This window comes from Salmo salar, chromosome 18 (genome assembly GCF_965601325.2).
Source record: "Salmo salar chromosome 18, fSalSal1, whole genome shotgun sequence".
Lineage (NCBI taxonomy): Eukaryota > Metazoa > Chordata > Actinopteri > Salmoniformes > Salmonidae > Salmo > Salmo salar.
This window is the reverse complement of record NC_138308.1, coordinates 22,757,570-22,768,528: the sequence shown is the minus strand read 5'-3', so window position 1 is coordinate 22,768,528 and position 10,959 is coordinate 22,757,570.

The window sequence follows — 10,959 nt, the reverse complement described above, 5'->3', positions numbered from 1 at the left end:
GGCTGTATGGTAAAGGGCAGTGTGTATTAATGAGGTTTAGAGCAGGTCTACACTGATGCCCAGGTTGACATTTACAGCCATTAATACTTAAGCCAGGCACTTGGTAACATTGGAAAATTAAATGGTAATGACTTCATGTGCTCCAGGAATACTTATTGTTTAGTGGATGATCTGCATGCAGACAAACCCGATAATGTAGCTTATAGCATTGTGTGCCAGGCCACTGCTACTCATGCATAGGCAGGATGAAACAGGCCTAGACCTAGGGTCAACACCTGCCTTTGAGGAGGTTGAAGAGTTATCCACTTGCCCTAATTCACATTTAAAATGGCTGGATGAGAAGGCTTCCTTCTCTTCTCACCGGCTTGGTTTATGTGCTGTTTGTGGTTGTATAGAACATTGAACAATGAATTCCCTCCTCCTGAAATAAATTGGAATTTAATTTGGAGAAGGCCCCTAAACAGTTTTCTAAGACTTCAGTCATATGTTGGGCTCTTGTAAAAGATGCATTGGACATTAGCCTCAAAGAAAGGCTTTTTAATCCCTGACAAGTGCAGCCATAGTAACGATAGCCAGAGCCGTCGCTATGGCAGAAAGGTGAAGGGGGACTTTGACAGGATTTCTTCTTCTAGTGAGACTATTCCTTTCTTGAGATCTCTGGCTCTGAGTGGAACATTTGAAAAAGAGTGAAGAGGTGGGGAATAGGATAAAGGAGGTATATATTAAGCTTTTCTTTTCCTTCACCGCTTAATTTCGTTGCAGGAGCGCCTTGCACCACTGTAATGAATATAATTGCCGCCTTTGATGAGAATACTATTATCTGGATCACACTTTACATGGGCAAACAACCCCCCCCCCCCCCCCCCCCCCCTCCAATTATGCAGGGGACAAGTGGTCTTTCACAAAGCTACTGTGTAGCCCTCGTTGAGTGAGGTTTGGAGCCGTCTACATCTGCAAACAGGACAGATTATATTTTATTTAGGCACACCATAAAATCAATTTACTTGATTCATTTCCTCCATGTGCCAAATAAAATTCTCTCTCCTCAGTCCTCACTAAATTGTCTTTTCGACAAAGACAAACTTTCAACTTCTGATAGATGAGGCAACTCAGTGGACAGACAGACATTTTATTGACCTGAGTTTGACCAAAGCTGCCAAGGCTTTGGGAGGGGAAATGAGCAAAAAGAGAAATGTGACACTTCTATGACAGTAAAAGGGCTTATTTTTGTGTCATCCAAACAGCCACAGCCATGTATCCTTTATACACTATTATGCATCATGTAAACCTGACTATGCTCCTTGTGTTTCAACAGGAAGGCTTTTATGTCTGTAACACCCATCACAGACACAGCAACACAGACATGCGTTAAACAGACATTTAATAATAGCGAACAGAGATGATATGACTTTATGAGGCGATGCGCGATAAAGCCGCTTTCACCTTATGAAGTCTGAATGTTCTTGTGACTGCCATAGTACCGCATTAAAGGCCCCACTAGAAGAATTCACACTTCACCCGTGACAGCCCAGTTCGGCTCTGTCTGATTTTTCTAAGGACTGAAATATTGAAAACAATCAAATAGACTGTCACCAGTGACATATTGTACAATTACTCTTGAAAGACTGTCATTCTGTAAATGTATTCAAAGCCATTTATTCTTCATAGGCGAGTGATTATTCCTTTAAGAGACCAATTTTTCAATGATAAATTGGTAATCAATTCATTTGACTATCTGGCTTTGGCGAGGAGCCACAGAGGACCACTACTGGTCACTTCTATTCTCTTGCATAGCCTAATACTCATGATGTTGTATGGACTGATGTCCTGGTGTCCTGGTGATCACATGACTCTTAAAGGTTTATAACATCAGAAACAGGTTGCCATCCAGACCCAGTCAAGTCAGATAAAGAATTGACCAATATTTTTGACTGAAGAGGCATTTTAGCAGTATATATTTGAGAGCCTGACTACCAAAACCATGGGCCACAAATAAAGAAGATGGTATCATAGCTTTTGACTGGCCAGCTCGCACCCGACATGAAATTAAGTGTCCAGTTGTGAGTTATCGTGGCCAAACATCATTTGTACAGCCTGAAAAGTGGGGGCATTTTTCTAGCTTGTCACACTGTGGCTATAGCTCATTGTCCTGAATGATGCCTCTGAACGCACAGTTGCCCTAATATGAGCCTTTCACTCGCACCGCAAGAAGGATTGTAATGGATTAGCCTGTCCATTGGAAGGTAATATAGTGTATCCACTGGCACATCCTTAAACACCAATGCTCTGCAGGTTTCTGGTCACTCGTGAAGCAGCAGCTTGCAACATGTCCGCTACACTGCTCAAAACAAAAGGGGACTCATTCTCTCCCTTTGAATCCAATGGATTCATCAAACAAATCCTTGTTTCTTGGTCATATATAATGGACAAAGTATTTTTTCAATGATACAACACTGATGAATGAAGATTTTTTTTTAAATGGGTGTACATTGATGTATTGTTGTGTTACTATGGTAATATAACCTACGGAAGTAACATGAAACAAGTCACCGTTATGGTTAGTATAGCCTGCACTGATTATACACTATTCACTTAGCTCCCTACCTGGTGCAAGATAACTACACTACATAAGTTGTTTCACCAGAGACACCCTGGACAAATGTAAAGTGTTGCTATCATCTCTCACATGTGATGTGTGCTTTAAATTAACAGTTTTGTGGGGATCACTAAATGGATTGAATGGAGTGGTCAATGAGTCAAGGTAGGTAAAGAAAGAGTAGTCTGAATTGGACAGTGTTCCTAATGTAAGGGAAGTTGTAGATTAATGAGGGCTCTACCCTTTGAGTGTATTGATCAAAGCCAATCTGGACTGGAATGATTTCCCATGCTCCCCTGCTGCTCTCTGTCCCATTCTATCCGATGACTCATGAAGTTTGCCCAAGGCCTTTATCCAGTCGACACAGTCATGCTGTGATTTTTAAAACATCAAACACATAAAAACCGTCAACACTCCTACAGGACCAGCAGTTTTTCACGTACTGACCACATAACCCGGAATAACTAACTCTAACGTCAGGCCCAAGCCTCAAACCTAACCCAGGCTTAGCCCCAGCCCTAGTCTCAGCCCCTGCCCAGGCTGCTGCAGGCATCGTTAGCCAGGCGATGATGGGAGCAGCCCGGAGCATAATGGTACCCCTGACCTCTGATCGATCCCCTGGCTGTGTCCAGCTGGGCCTCCCCAAACCCAGTGAGCTGGAGAGGTGTTTAAAAGCTAACGCCCCAGCCCCTATCCGCTCCCATACGCGCTCATTAATTACATCATTTACCTGTGACAGTGACAAACCTGCCGCGCCACACCACAGTTTATTAGGGTCACTGTATAAAACACAGACCAAACCCTGAGCGCGTGTGTGTGTGTGTGTGTGTGTGTGTGTGTGTGTGTGTGTGTGTGTGTGTGTGTGTGTGTGTGTGTGTGTGTGTGTGTGTGTGTGTGTGTGTGTGTGTGTGTGTGTGTCTGTGTGTGTGTGTGTGTGCGGGGTGTTGAGATTCATCACATACAGTATAGGATTATACACTACATGACCAAAAGTATTTGGATACACCTGCTCGAGCAATTCATCCCAAAAGTGTTCGATGGGGTGGAGGTCAGGGCTCTGTGCAGGCGAGTCAAGTTCGACAAACCATTTCTGTATGGACCTCACTTTATGCACAGGGGCCATTGTACTGCTGAAACAGGAAAGGGCCTTCCCCAAACTGTTGCCACAAAGTTCGAAGCACAGAATCGTCTAGAATGTCATTGTATGCTGTAGCATTAAGATTTCCCTTCACTGGAACTAAGGGGCCTAGCCCGAACCATGAAAAACAGCCACGGGCCATTATTCCTTCTCCACCAAACATTACAGTTGGCAGTATTTATTGGGGCAGGTAGAATTTTCCTGGCATCCGCCAAACCCAGATCCGTCCGTCGGACTGCCAGATGGTGAAGCGTGATTCATCACTCCAGAGAACGCATTTCCATTGCTCCAGAGTCCAGTGGCAGTGAGCTTTACACCACTCCAGCCAACGCTTGGCATTGCACATGGTGATCTTAGGCTGGTATGCGGCTGCTCGGCCATGGAAACTCATTTCATGAAGCTCTCGACAAACAGTTCTGCTGACGTTGCTTCCAGAGGCAGTTTGGAACTCAGTAGTGAGTGTTGCAACCCGAGGACAGAAGATTTTTACGCACTTCAGCACTCGGCAGTCCCGTTCTGTGAGCTGTTGTTGCTCCTAGACTTTTCCACTTCACAATAACAGCACTTACAGTTGACCGGGGCAGCTCTAGCAGGGCAGAAATTTGACGAACTGACTTGGTGGAAAGGTGGCATCCTATGATGGTGCCACGTTGGAAGTCACTGAGCTCTTCAGTACGGGCTATTCTACTGCCAATGTTTGTCTATGGAGATTGCATGTCTGTGTGCTTGATTTTATACACCTGTCAGCAACTGGTGTGACTGAAATAGCCGAATCCACTAATTTGAAGGGTGTCCACATACGTTTGTTTGTATAGTGTATGTGTAGATGCATCCTCTGCAGGGGAGTGTCTACACTGCTTTGTCTGGCCCTACCATTAACTTCAAGACATGACTGAGGCTGTTTATTTTGATATATTTCTGGTGGTCAGTTTTTTTTCCCATATGAGGATACATTTTTACAAAGGAAACCTGGTAACTGCAATTTAAAAGTCACTGTAAATCTATCCCAGTGTTTCCTCAGCATGTGTTATTTGTATCGTAATGTGCCCCATCATTTCCTGCGTCCCATTGTTGGTATTAGCCCTTCTCTGTTGGCCTACTGTCTTAGCTTTCACAGTAGCTGTATGCCTTTATTTTCTACTCACTTGTTACTTTCGTTTCATGTTATTTTTCCTCATAACCTTTCCCTCTTCTTTGACCTCTCTCTGTTGGCCCGCCACCATCCCCCTATTCTTCTTTTTGTCCTCTCGAAATATTCCCTCTTCAATGTATTTATGTTACTGCCCTCATCCTAGCCTGTCTTCATTCCCTCTCTCACTACTCTTTCTCACTCTCTATCTATCCTATGGCTCCTGTCCTGTACCCATGCTCTTAAGTGTCCCTTCCATCCCTCTCTTACCTTACTCTTACTGCAACCTCCATCTTTCTGTCTCCCTCTCCATAGCTCTCCCCCACAGCAGCATTTAAATCCCGACTCAATCGAGAGGGGCGACCTATGGACATAAAGAATTGGCTTTAAGGCATTCGAAATAAACCGAATCTGCTGGAGGTCGCACTGGGGGAAAATAAGCGGGAAATGTAAGTAAGCATGAAATAGTTTTTCATAAATAATCCAAATGACAACAGGCTTCTAATGGTGTCGGGGGGTTGTAAAAGAATATGTAACCAATTTTTTCGCTATTAAAGTGAAATAGAAAGCCAAATATATAACGCTGCTGATGGAAAAGTTACATTCTGGGGCCTGGGAATGGATTCCTCTCTGGTGTGGGGAGATTGAGAACATAATTAGGTGCTAGTGGTGGTGATGGTGGTGGGATGGAGGGAGGGGTTAACGTTACAGTCAAGGTCTTTCCAGGGGGGGAATAATGGCCCCCATACAAAATCAATTGGTCAATAACTGCCCCCATTTTCCTGTGTGTGTGCAGGTAGGCAGGACCTCATCTGTTCTTCTTGTGCAATGTTGATTTGATTTGCACTTATGTTTTTACAAATAATCAATGCTCCATTTTGACTGGTTAGTAGGGGCACCACTAATAGCACACCTACTCAGAAAGAAGAGAGGGAAAAGAAATGAGAGAGGAAGTAAAAGGCAGACAAAAGACAGAAAAGGTATAAGTACCAGGATGTATGGTTTTTGCCGCCACACGACTTGAAGCCTAAAACAGACAGCATCTTTTTCCTTCTCTTGAAGTTATGCTGAATTTTTCAGAAGATCCCCTATTACTGTAATGCCTTTTCCCAAAGATTTATGTTCATATTAATGAACTGAGAGAGAGGGAGGGGCAGTCATACCGTGTGTGTGGATGATGTGTGTGTCTGTTTGGTCGATTTGGGATCCTTCTGAGCCAGAATAGTTATTTATGACTATCAAATGGTTACTTTTCCCTGCTGCCTAAGGACTTTGTGGTGAATTGATTGTGAGAATGAAGTTATGGTGGGAATGCATGATTAATAAAGAGAATGATTTTGAAAGATGAATAATAGTTGAAATGCATTCCCTATTGTAATTTTTTTTTTAAATGCATGCATAATTAAGGATTGGACACAGGATTGAAGTAGAAAAAATGTATATACAGCATAAGAAGGTGAAGATGAAGGTGACTGGCTAGACACTAAACATTTTGTAATTTCAGTGTAATCCAAGCATAAGTGTGTGTGTGTGTGTGTGTGTGTGTGTGTGTGTGTGTGTTTTGTCTCTACTCAAGTTTCCCATCATTAGGCAGTCCTGACAGCTGCTGGAAGAGGCAGATCAGCTGCCTGAAATAGCACTCTTTAGACCCGTTTATACCTGATTCTAATTTGCGTCCTGATCTTTTCCACATTCTGACTGTGCACACATTTTTAGATAGGTGTACACACTCAAAATACACATTGTGATCTAATGGTGATCAGATCATCCTGCCCACCTCCAGAGGTAGTCAGACACGCATTTTGTCTGGATATCTTACAAGTGCAGACAGATCTGGACAGAGAAACCATTTAAATCATCATTATTCCACACTATAAAATAATTGACAGGTGGCACCATTGACTGCTTTCCTCAATATGTATCTTACAATAAATAAATTATTATTATTTTGAAAAAATATCTGTGAAATAATTTACATAAAGGAAGGGACCAGGAAATCTGGTCACAGTGCAGACATGGGCACAATCAAAATGTAGACAAGATCAGGACAAAGGACCCATGTTAGCACCAGGTATAAACAGGACTTTTAACACACTGCCAGGACAAGAGAGCGCGAACAAACACCAATTACTGTCTTTCCCAAGGAGGAGACAATCATGTTTTGCTGCGTGGGGTGATCCTATACACTCCCTGCTCTCCACAGACTTAACCAGAGGGTCGTTGGAGTTGAATCCACAGATAAGTATGAGCGTCATATAAACACTAAAAACAGTGTTCTGTATTGTCCTCTTTCCTTCATTACTGGTGACAGTAGAGGGAGATCTATATTTATGCAATAAGGCACGAGGGGGTGTGGTATATGGCCAATATATATTGCTATTATTAACTGGTTACCAATGTAATTAGAGCAGTAAAAATAAATGTTTTGTCATACCCGTGGTATACGGTCTGATATACCAAGGCTGTCAGCCAATCAGCATTCAGGGCTCGAACCACCTAGTATTGCTGGTTATGTATTTTCTGTTTTAATAACTAACTTCTGACTAATCTATCAATAATTGATTAATAAGGGATAAACGCTGATGTTCTGTACGTTACGTTGTAAATAATGGACGACGCAGCGGAGCCGAGTCATTTTGCAGAGTTAATTTTTCCAAGATAATGTTCAGAATGGAGGCGTTTATCCCGCTTATACAGTTGCAAAAGAAAACAATATAAATCACACATTTGACTGGTAAAAAAAAAAAAAAAAATCTTTGATATTTTCATTTTTTAGGCAATTCATACTTTCTTATCTTTTGGTTGCTAGAGACGTGACCCAGTCGTTCATTAGCTTAGTTTGATATTTACGGACGCTACACAGTCGTTCGTTCTTTATGTTCCGTTGCCATGCTCAGTAGCAACGTTCTTATCTCTTGCTTGCTGCTAGCTAGCTAGCCAACTAGCTATGGCTATACAGTCACGACCTCTGCAGCCCTAATAACAGCACCGTTTATTCCGTTGTGTTTGTTTAAGCTGTTTATCCAGCTTATACCACAGTTGCCAAAGAAAACAACACTAAGCACACATTTACTGGTAGAAATAACCTTTTTTTGTTGATATTTACATAAGCAAGTTCATACTTAATCAACTTTTGGTTGCTAGAGACTAAACCCAGTCTTTCGTTCGATTAGTTTGATATTTATCTTTTGTTCTTTATGTTGCCATGCTCGCTGTCAACGTTCTCATCCCTTGCTTGCTAGCCAGCTAGCTACGACTAACACAGTCATGACCTCTGCAGCCAGAATAACAGCAAAGTAGCTGTTTTTTATTGACATTAATTTGGATACATCCATAAAAATGAGCTGATAATGCCTGATTTTGCCTGGCATAGCTAAAAAAAAGTTTGCATTCTTGTGAGGACGCTCGTGTCACCGAATATGTCATACTCTTCGGCGAATATGTCGTATGTGAGAGAGAAGGACCAAGGCGCAGCGGGAATATGGATACTCATATTTTAATTTTCAAAAAAGGACTAGAGCATCCACTGAAAAAACAATAAACACCACAGTGACAGTCTTACAGGCATACAAAACGCAGTGTAAGAACAACCACCCACAAACCCCAGTGACAAACAACTCCTACATATATGACTCCCAATCAGGAACAACGATTCCCAGCTGTTCCTGATCAGGAGTCACAAGACACACACAAGACTGCCACGTCCTGACCCCCAAACTACTACAACAGCTCCATCTGCTGGTCAGGACGTGACAGTACCCCCCCCCCCCCCCTCAAGGTGCAGACCCCGGAATGCACCTAACCACAAAAAAAAAACACCAACAAACAAAATCCCCAACAAAACCCATAAACACTAACCCTAAAAAATAAGGGAGGGAAGGGAGGGTGGCTGTGCTACACCCTCCCTCCCCAACCCACCTATCCTGGAGGTGGCTCAGGTGCAGGCCGTTCGGGACAGTCTGGGCAGTCCGGCGGCTCGGGGCAGTCTGGGCAGTCCGGCGGCTCGGGGCAGTCTGGGCAGTCCGGCGGCTCGGGGCAGTCTGGCCACTCCGGCGGCTCGGGGCAGTCTGGCCACTCCGGCGGCTCGGGGCAGTCTGGCCACTCCGGCGGCTCGGGGCAGTCTGGCCACTCCGGCGGCTCGGGGCAGTCTGGCCACTCCGGCGGCTCGGGGCAGTCTGGCCACTCCGGCGGCTCGGGGCAGTCTGGCCACTCCGGCGGCTCGGGGCAGTCTGGCCACTCCGGCGGCTCGGGACAGTCTGGGAAGTCCGGCGGCTCGGGACAGTCTGGGCAGTCCGGCGGCTCGGGACAGTCTGGGCAGTCCGGCGGCTCGGGACAGTCTGGGCAGTCCGGCGGCTCGGGACAGTCTGGGCAGTCCGGCGGCTCAGGGCAGCTCTGACGACTGTTGACTGGCGGGCAGCTCTGACGACTGTTGACTGGCGGGCAGCTCTGGTGACTTGACTGGCACTCCAGTCTTTCCCCGTCAACCAGCCCTTGTGCCCCCCCCTAAAAAAATCTTGGGGGTGCCTCTCGGTCTCCCTTACCCGTCGTGTTCCCCAGTCCTCGCCAAACTTCTTCCGCTGCTTGGTCCTTGATTGGTGGGTGGTTCTGTCACCGAATATGTCATACTCTTCGGCGAATATGTCGTATGTGAGAGAGAAGGACCAAGGCGCAGCGGGAATATGGATACTCATATTTTAATTTTCAAAAAAGGAGTAGAGCATCCACTGAAAAAAACAATAAACACCACAGTGACAGTCTTACAGGCATACAAAACACAGTGTAAGAACAACCACCCACAAACCCCAGTGACAAACAACTCCTACATATATGACTCCCAATCAGGAACAACGATTCCCAGCTGTTCCTGATCAGGAGTCACAAGACACACACAAGACTGCCACGTCCTGACCCCCAAACTACTACAACAGCTCCATCTGCTGGTCAGGACGTGACAGCTCGTCAACACTGACTGTTAATTACAAGGATATGGCATTGCACATCAAACACTAGGCTAGAAGCTAGCTAAATAGTTTGTTGCTAGCAAACCTGCCAATATGACAACCAAATTAAAAAATATCAGTTGCTGAAAACAGCTGGTCAAACTAGAAATGTGGGCGGATTTGACAGTATAGCGCCACTTGCATCATGACTGCAGCAGTAGGGACCAGAGAAATTCATGTTCATCACATTACTCACCACATTAGGTCATTTAAAAATAATATATGTAACCTTTATTTTACTAGGCAAGTCAGTTAAGAACAAATTCTTATTTACAATGATGGCCTACCCCGGCCAAACCCGGACGACGCTGGGCCAATTGTGCGCCGCCCTATGAGACTCCCAATCACGGCAGGTTGTGATACAGCCTGGAATCGAACCAGGGTCTGTAGTGACCCCTCTAGCACTGAGAAGCAGTGCCTTAGACCGCTGCGCCACTCGGGAGCAGCAAAAACCTATGCTTGCTAGCTAGCTAAGTTTTTTTCCTCGTTGGACCTGCGTTTACAATGTATCCAATTTCAGTTTGTGAAGTTGTTGGTTTAGCTTTCTGTAACTTTGTAGCAAGTACGGTATGCATGTGTAGGCACATATTCTGTCATTATTGCAAGTTGTCCCAATATCTTTTCCAACTGTCCCGTTATCTCGTTTTAATATCCATTCTAGAATACCCTTCTAACCAATCAGAAACGAGTATTCAACAATGCTGTGGTATAATAAATGTAATATAACGGGTGGCTCTAACCCTGAATGCTGATTGGTTAAAAACGCACTCCAGCCAGTGTCTATTCCACAAGTTACCACTGGCTAAATCTATGATGTTAAAATGCCTATTTACTCTGTTCCATCTGACTGCGCAATCCACTGTCTCATCAGCCCAGCCAGGCAATTTATAAACTTGATCTCCACTATAAAAAGCATCTGGACATTATCTCACATTTCTTTTAGACTAACATTTAGTTTTCAACAGCGGAGAGTTGTATTAACCTTGCTGTCTGTTTCTCTAGAGACAGTATAGCGCCACTTGCATCATGACTGCAACAGTGGGACCAGAGAAAGTCATGACATTACTAGCCTGCATGAATCTGCAGGTAGCTAACC